A 9,675-nucleotide genomic window follows, 5' to 3' on the forward strand; every position below is an offset into this window, starting at 1 on the left:
TTTGTAGCGAACATCTGGTGTTTGAGTTAGAATGTGTGAGCTGGGCAGGAGCTGTGATGGGTGGGATGGAGTAGTACTGCTAGCCCCTGTGGAAGCAGGTCACACACACCACCTTCAATCCAGTCACTGCTCTTCTATATGCCATGATGGCATTTGAAGTCCTTTAAAATGAAAGGTTGGAACACTGCTCCATGTAGAGATGGGAAAAGGAGCTGGCCTATTAAGGCACAGGGCCCTGCTTTCAGCTTTGTGCTTATACCTTTAGTTCATTTATGCTATAGGAATTCAGGCCCTGAAGAGGGACTGACACTTCTGATGGAAATGCTGCCCATCTTTTTTTTTTTTTTTTTTAAATTTTTTTTTAAAGATTTTTTTTCTTTTAATAGAGGCATGTTTTTCTTTATTTGTTTGCTTGTTTGTTTGTTTTGTTTACACATGCACTGGGTACAGTCAGAAGCGCGGGAGGGTGAGAGAATTCACCAGAGCCAGAGCGGGGAGCAGAGCAGGCAGAAGGACCGAAGTACACTGCTGAGGGGAGCAGCGGGTGGCAGGAGAGGTCTGCGCGCCATGTGGGACCCTCCTCCGGTGGCCGGGGAGCAGCCGGGGATTGAACCGGCGCCGCAGTGGCCGCGGGCAGCTTCGCAACCCAGCGCTCTACCGCTGCGCCACCGGGGAGGCCCGGAAATGCTGCCCATCTTGTGTAAGATGCAAGCCCCCACACCATCACCACCGATAGGACCCCTAACCAGAGTACAGGTGATGATAGTTATGGCAGAGTTCCCATGTCTGGCATTCCTATTTGGGCTACACCATCAGAGAAAGGTGAGACAGAACCACAAAGGTGGTTCTGCCCATAGGCAATGACCTCCTTGCCCCAGCCCTGTCAAGTTGTGCTGATACCAATTTTAATGAGGCTGATGATACCACTGTGTTGACAATTTGGAAAGGGAGTCAAGTTACTAGTGACTTAGACTTCAGCACAGGCCAGCCAAACACTTGCTCTGTAGGAAAACCACCAAGATAGCAGCAAGTGTAGAAGTTCTTCCCAGAGCCAATTAGGTCAGCGTCATAATCCCTGACCAGGTATTTTATAACACGTCCCAGAGGTGTTAGGCATATAGAGAAAACATTCCCTTAGTTGCTGGGTCTGATTAAAGGAACATAATGCCAGGCCAGGAGGGGTTTAGGATGCATGTATTCATTACAGCAGCGCCCCACCCTCAACCTTCAAGCCCTGGGAAAGGAGTGGAGGGATGAGGAAAACCTCAAAGAGAACCCAGAAACCAGTATTAGTCCCAGCCCTAGGCACTGTAGTAGATCAGATACTGGCTAGTATCTGATCTTGAGTCACTTCCCCTCAGGACCCTCCATTTCCCCAACTAAAGATACTGGGCCCAAGCTCACTGAGCTTGCAGCTCTGTTCTAGCTACATAAATCTGAATGGAGCATACTCAAGTTCTGACCAGCAACAGGGATGCCACGAGTTAGTTACTCATGCTTTTGCTACCAGGGACCTGGGACACCTCCTGAGGCATGAATGAGGGTTGGTTGGATGGGTGGACAATATCAGATGTGTATTCTAGACTGATGGAGTAGAAAGGGACAGACCAGAAGCAGGCGGCCAGTGAGGAGGCTGTTACAGTTAATTGGGCAATACTGGATGACGACTGAGCCCCAGGACTGGCAGTGAGTGAAATGTGTTCTATTGCTAGAACTGCAATAAGAATAACTGTGAGTGGGTCTTACTAGTCAGACCAGTCAGTGTCCTGGGAAGTGTCCTTGTAAGACTTGCGTTAGCATGAGCAGTATACTCATGTGCCACTGAGGGGCAGTGTCACTTCGAGTTGGAGGAAACGAGAACTGGCCATTTGTTGATTCTATCCACAACCTTCCTGCAAAATAATAACAGTGTAATCTCCATTTTATAAATGTGGGACCTTGGGGATTTAGGGGTAAAGTGCTGTACCCACAGTCACATAGCCAGTAAATGGCTGACTTGATGGTTTCTAACACAGCTCTGCTTGAATTCTGCTCTGCTAAATGCTGCTCCTCAGGGTTAACAACAGCCTGTTGGTCTCAGAGATTCCACAGAGAACAGAGTTCTCATGCTCAGTGGGATGCAGACAGACAGGGGACACCTCTAAATCTGACAACTTCCACTCAATCATAATAATTTAATTGTGGGAGGCAGCCCTACCTCAGTGCACTTGAAAAAGGCCCTAGTTTCTTAGAAATCAGTTTTCCCCTTTATAAACCGAAAGCTCCTGCCCATTTTCTGGGGGTGAAACTGCCGGACACCTGTGAAGGGTAACTCCTTGAAAAGAGCTGGGAAGCGACTGTACTTGGCAGCTGCAGCTTCATCAGGGACTAGGGGAGAATAGGGCATCTGAGCAGAGTGGGTGGCCCCACACTGGAGGACTCTGGGAGTGGGTGACAGGACCCTGGGGATACCTTAGAATTCTATAGGACCTCACCTAACCTCTGGGAATGGGAATTCCTATCAGCCTCTTGACTGTCTATTCCAGTGACTGGGTTGGTGCCCTGCCTTGTCCCTGACCTACTCTCGGTTCCCTTTCTGCTGGGACATATTGTTCCCCTGCTTCTAGAGCCACCCAGTGCCCCCTGCCACAACATATGCAAATCCTACCCACAACCACACTGCCAAGCTTAGGTAGGCCTGAACCTCTCCAGTCTGACTGAGCCTAAATCCTACTTGTGGCAAAAGAAAGGATGGTGCTTTGGGCCTCCCCTGGTGGCGCAGTGGTTGAGCGCTGGGCTGCTAAGCTGCCCACAGCCTCTGCAGCGCCGGTTCGTTCCCTGGCCGCCGGCGAGGGTCCCACCAAAAAAAAAAAAAAAGAAGAAGAAAGAAAGGATGGTGCTTTGACAGGGGAAAGATAGAAAAAGAAGAAATGAGGTGGAAGGAATTCAAGTTCCCACATCATGTACAACTCAAGACCGCCCAGGTATCCTACCCTGGACCCCGTCCTCCCTACCCAACTCCGGGGACCTGCACACAGCCTGCCATATCGTGTAACCTAGATCATTCAATGACTTCCAGTGACTTTCAGTGCTGAGCCCCCCATGCTCCTGAACAAAGAAAACATGCTTTTCCAACTACCTTTCCAACCTTACTAGGCCTGGCCATCTGTACATTTCTGTGTTTCACTTTGACTGTGCTCACACTGCCTCCTCTGTCTAATCACTTCCTCCATCTGCCCAAGCAAAACTTACCCCCTCTTCAAGAGCCAGGCAAACACATTAGCCTCCCCCACAGCACAGCAGGTTTGGTGACTTCTTGTCATGGCACTGGTCCTGAATGCTCCTCCCGTCTTGTCTCCTATTAGACTGTGTCTGGCCACATATCTGATTTTCTTTGCTGGGCCTGCACACTGGCACAGCATTCAGTGTACATTTTCTCAATGACCAAGTGTGTTTATTTCCTGGAGTGGTCTAACAAAATGTCACAGACTTGGTGGCTTAAAAAAAATTTTATCCCTCATTTCTGGAGGCTAGAAGTCCAAGATCATGGTCTTGGTAGGGTTGGTTCATCATCCTGAGGGTTGAGAGGAAAGGAAGTTTTCCATGTCTTTCTCCTTCTAGACAGCCATCTCTCCGTGTCCCTCAAGGGGTCATCCTTGTATGTATGCACGTCTCTGGGTGCAAATGTCCCCCTTTTATAGCTACATCTCATTTAATTGTACTTAGCTTTACTGTGCATCAGTACAAGATCCATTGTCAGTAAAACATTACAAGACTCAGATGAGGCTAACGTTTTTTAAGCAATAAAATGTTTTTAAATTAGGTGTGTACATTTTTTTAGACATGATGCTATTGCACTGAATAGACTACAGTGTAGTGTAAACATAACATGTCCACCAGGAAACCAAAAGCTTCGTGTGACTTTACTGTGATACTTGCTTTAATGGAGTGGTTTGGAAGTGAACTTGCAATATCTTGAAGGTGTACCTATATAAGAACACTAATCATCTTGGATTAGATCCCTTCCTAATAACCACATCTTAACTAATTACATCTCCAATGTCCCCATTTCCAAATAAGGTCACATTCAAGGGTTTTGGGTGTTAGGACTTGCATTTTGGAGGGACAAACTTCAATTCATAATACTAAACAAGTGAATAGGCAGAGAATGGCAGTTGGATGCTTAAATGCCCTCAGCTGGCTATCTGCACATACAAACAATGTGATTCAAAGGAAGACCTGGGAGCTCATTTGTGGAGAGCAGAGTCAAAAGCTGATTTGCCACTAATCAATTTTGTAACCCCTGCGTAAGTCATTTATCCCAAACTATTTACTCTTTCAGCTATGGTAATTCACATGATAGTCATATGCTGCATAACATTTCTGTCGATGACAGACCGCACTGTGATGTAATCCCTATATATAGCCTGGATGTGTGGTCTGTGTAGTTCCACTCTTGGATGTCCACACAGCCATAAAATCACCTAATGATGCATTTCTCAAAATGTATTTTGGCCATTAGGAAATGCATGCCTAAGTATCTCCCTTCAAACTTTAACAGAAAGATAATTTTAAGGAACAGACAGCTATAATGGCAGCAGGTGACAGAAATCAATTTACAAAGGAGTCTGGGGTCCCCCAAATCAGAACCCACCAATCTGGAGCTACCAAAATGGTATCTCCATACACCCATGGACACTTCCAAAATGCAGTGAATTCAGACTCCCTAGGATCGGAGAAACCAGATTTCATCTAGTCATATCCCTCTGGGAACCCTTTGTCAACATGCCTACCTGACTTCTGTTGTATACCTCAGTGATGAGCTCACTCTTTAGGAGGCAATGTATTCCATCTTAGAGCTAAGGAAAGTTCTTTATCTCTAGAATAGTAAGGCAACTTTTAACTTTAGTTTTTATTACCAAATTTGAAAACCAACTTTTAAAAAAGCTTGTTTATCCAATTTCCTATGATACTCTTGGGTCTAATTTTGCTCTATGGGAACGTAAAGGGGAGGAAAATCTAATTCAACTTTTCCAAGGGAGTCTTGCCCTGCAAATATTTGACAATACCCATCATAGCTCGTCTAGTTCCCAACCACTTTTCTCCACAGTTTATCTCAGTTGAATATTCTGGAATATTTCAACTATAAGATGCTCATGCAGGGCCTCCTTGGTGGCGCAAGGGGTTAGGACGCAACCTATGTAGCTGTCCACAGCACTGCAGCATGAGTTCGATCCCCGGCCAGGGAGCTACCCATATGGCACAGCAGACCTCTCCTGTTTCACCCACTGCTCCCCTCAGTGTTTTTCAGTAAATCTGCCTGTTCCCCACTCTGTCTCTGGTGAATCCTCTCACCCCCCACACCTCTGGCCTGTACCCCAGCTCTTGTATGCATAAATAAATAAATCTTTAAAAAAAAAAGATGCTCATGCACAAGATTCCAATGCCAGGTTCATCCATATTGTAGTGTGCGTCAGTACTTCATTCTTTTTTTATTGTGAAGTGATAATCCAACAGATAAAGTTAATTTGTATAGTGGGACCCACAAAATGGAGGCCAACCTAGTGGCCTGGCCCACATCACAAATATGAACCGAGGTCAGCCTGCACTCATAAGAAACACCTCTCAAGGAAGCCTAACATATACAACAATAATATTCCATCTCAGTTTCAGTCAGCTTACCTTACCCCAGGAAAGAGGCAACCAGGGACACTTGGACCAGGCTGTTGATGAATGTCTGGGAGTCACTCATGAAGACACAAATCTTAAAGCCTGTGAATAGAAGAGATTCCCAAGTCAATTATCCCAAACGATTTATTCTTTCAGCTCTGCTGATTCAAGTTATAGTCATATAATGAGAGACGAGTGAAACTTGTTAATGCTTTGGGGAGTCTTGGAAATTTAGGGTGAGAAGAGATGGTGGAAACACATCAGTTACACTGTCCTAACTGGAGTATAGAGGGGAGCAGAACCCACCAGAGGGGCGAGCGAGATGGTGCATGGCAGACTGTGAGGAAGAGACCTGAGGGCAGGGAAAGTCCCGAAGGCTGCAGGCAGTGGATAACAGTCAGAGAGCAGAACTAGAGTAAGAGACCCCTTCCCCAGTGTCTCCACACTTCTGGGCTTTTAGGGGACTGCCACACCTCTTCTAAGGCGGCCCTCACTACTGCCCTCTGGTGGTGACTATTCCCATTTGGCAGGAAGGTGAGTAGTTCAGCAGAAAGGGACAGCTGGGAGTGGAACCCAGGCACACAGATTCCAAGGCTTGTGCTCTTTTCAGGATTTTATACTCTGTCCGTGTCCTGTGGGGACCGAGCACAGGCAGAGAAGGAACTTGGTCCCCTTATTTGTCTCCAATTTGTTTTCTTCATTGTCTTAACTATAATTCATGGTTTAATATGTGTATGGATTTAGTTTTACTTTTACTATAAATTAGTTTACAGGAAAAGGAACACACCCTTTGTTCCCCATTCTATTCCTAGTGCCTGGCATGAGGAGACCCTCAGGAACAATTTGTTGGACATGCGAGTAAGGTAGCATTTTGGAAACGGAAGGTCAAAATCTTTCCCTGGAGACAGAAGTTGACTTTTATCTGCCCCACAAGCCCAGGGTGTGATGGTGTGGTAGGCTTATTTACTCAGGGACCTATAAAAAAATGATGTTATGTTACAAAGATGAGGACCGAGATCGAAGAAGCAGGAAGTAGGTGTGTGTGAAGCCTGTAAATGGAAAAACTGAGAACCTTAGGAGAATCAGACACTTTGGCCACAACCCTAGGGCAGGTCCTTGGCAGCTGCGGTTGGAGATCTTGGGTGGGTCAATACTTCATTTCTTCCTTAGAGGAATTTTCCAGAAAGCTGACTTTATTAGCAACTCTGGGAATAGTCATGCTTACCTAAGAGATTGAATGTGGCCTGAGAAGTAAACATATGAAGTTATGAAGTAGTTGTGCCTCAGATTTCTCTGTCATTTTTAATTTTTTGCACTTGTTCACTCTGAAAATGTTTACTGGCACCCAAGTGGTGTTACGAGGTCCTCTGCTTGGAGCTCAGAATAGAGTAGGAAACATTCTAAGACTTATTCTCAAGAGCTCCCAGCCCTGGGCCTCCCTGGTGGCACAAGGGATTGTCTCAGCACTATGAAGCTATTGGCAGCCACTGTAGCACAAGTTCGATCCCCAGCCAGAGAGCTACCCACATGGTACAGCAGACCTCTCCTGTCTGTCTTGCTGTTCCCTTCAGCAGTGTATTTCAGTCAATCCACCTGTTCTGCTCCCCACTCTGTCTCTGGTGAATCTTCTCACTCCCCATCCCCACTTCTAGCCTGCACCCCAGCTCTTGTATGCATTAAAAAAAATAAAAAGAGCTCCCAGCCCTATAGGACACAGTTCTCCTATAAGATCCTAAGTAATGTAAGGACAGAGGGTAGCCTTCTTGTTCCCACTGTTTCCCTAAGGTTGAGTACATGCTCCAGATGGTTTCTGATCTAAAGGAGTTCACATTCCAGCGAAAACAGACAAGAGGAGAGAGGGTTACCATAAAGGGTAATACATGAACAAAGAAGAGGGTCTTATAAGAGTCCAAAGAAGATTGTTGGGCAGATTCAAGATGGTTCTCAGAGGAAGCGGCTTCTATACTGAAGAGGGTGACCTGCCGAGGGTGGCCAGGCCTGCCTCAGTATGGCAGGGGTGGAGAAGTGGGGAGACTGCAGCCTCAGGAAAACACCTATGCCAAGGCCTAGAGGTGAAAGAACATGGTCCTTGCGGGGAGCTCAAAACAGTTTGTGTATGGAGTTGGAGCACAGAGTGGCAAAAAATTAAGGAGACATTCTAGCTTGGAGGAGACTTTGCAGGAGTCAAAGTCAGGAGGGGCTTAGCATAGTCAGGCCGGACACTGGGGGGCCTCACTGGAAACTGGGTCCCCACATTCTACCTTCATGCCCATGACCCAGCACTCTGGGTACCCTGGTTTCTTCAAAATGAAATTCTTCCTCTCCTGGTAGTAACAGGTTTAAATTTGTCTTTTGAATAACTTTACTACCTGCTTTCATCCATTTTGATTTATTCTCCCAGCAGAAAAAGCAACAGAGAGAACTGGAAAATGGTTTTCAAAATAAGAACAAAAGAGCCCTTTTCTCCTTATTACAGTAAACTACTACTTTACTGGAAGTTCTTATTTAATTACAAATAACATCAGCCTGACTTTATAGGATGATTGTATTTTTAAATGGGATCTCTCATTTTTCCCCTTTCATTTCTACTCATAAACAAGTAGTTCAAAGCCATCATATTTTCTTTACCCCACAGTGACAGTGTTGGATATCATTTTCTCTGTGATCAGGGTCTGTCGCTCAGTCTCACTCAGGTGTGAAAGGCCATTTAAAAGTGGAGAAATGTGATGCAGGCGCCATCCAGTCTGCACACCCCCATACCATGGATGAATAAATCCTGTTGCAACCTCCTTCTTTCCTTTGTTGCTTCCTCTTGGACTCTAAAAGTGCATGCCTTCAGGGTCCCCTCAATTGGGACCCTCTAGTCCAGGCTGCACTTTCCATCTGCTTTTAACAACTGAACTTTTCCAAGCAAAGGTCTGAAGATCTACTTTTGCCCTTTCTGTTTCCTTACCCACCTTGGCTGCTTGCCTCTCCGAGTCTGCTGATGCTGAGTCCAGTGGTTTCCTCTTGCTTCTCATTCTCTTGAATTGCTGTGGGCCTCTGACTATGTGGGTTTCCCTCAGGACACACTCTGGTCTCTGTCACCTGCTTAAGATCCCTTTCTCTACCTCCTCTCCCCCCTTTTCTGCCTTTTTAATTTTTTTTGAAAATTTTAAGTTTATTTCCTTGTCTAAGGTTACAAAAATAAGTAAATCAATAAAATTTGCACAAACTCACTTAAATCACCTAACTTGATGAATAGTAGATGAATAGGCTAACCTACTATAAGCCATTTCCTCAGAATGACTCCTAGCGCACCCTCTAGTCCAGATCTCTCCTTTGAACCTCAGACATGCCTTTCCTCTTGCCTTGTGGGATTTCACCTGCATAGTTATACTAAGTGTTCAAAATCTATCCTTCTCACTTTGCACCCAGAGGGGCCACCTCCACTCCTTTCTGTTGTTTTGTTCATGAGTTCTGGTAAGTCAAGCTGGGAATCGGTATTATTTTTTTCTTAAAACTGTCTCTTATTTGGGCCTCCCCGGTGGCGCAGCGGTTGAGCGCTGGGTTGCGAAGCTGCCCGCGGCCTCTGCGGTGCCGGTTCGATCCCCAGCTGCTCCCCGGCCACCTGAGGAGGGTCCCACATGGTGCGCAGACCTCTCCTGCCGCCCGCTGCTCCCCTCAGCAGTGTCCTTCGGTCCTTCTGCCTGCTCTGCTCCCCGCTTTGGCTCTGGTGAATTCTCTCACCCTCCGTCGCTTCTGACTGTACCTAGTGCATGCATAAACAAAAAAAAAAACAAAAAAAAAACTGTCTCTTATTTCTCAACTTTGTCTGAAACTTAACATAGCATATTGCAAGAGCCCTAGGTTGGAGGCTGTACAGATCCTAATTCTAGCTCTGCTTCAGCATTTTGGAAGGCTTTGGAAAAATAAATGAAATTATTTGAACCTACTGTCTCTCACATAGTAGGAATGGCTACTTTGGTAGCTACTTTGGTCTTCCCACGCCCTTTGATGCCAGGTTTAGATTACCACCTGCTGCTA

Source organism: Talpa europaea, assembly GCF_964194135.1.
Source record: "Talpa europaea genome assembly, chromosome: 7".
NCBI classification, from domain to species: domain Eukaryota; kingdom Metazoa; phylum Chordata; class Mammalia; order Eulipotyphla; family Talpidae; genus Talpa; species Talpa europaea.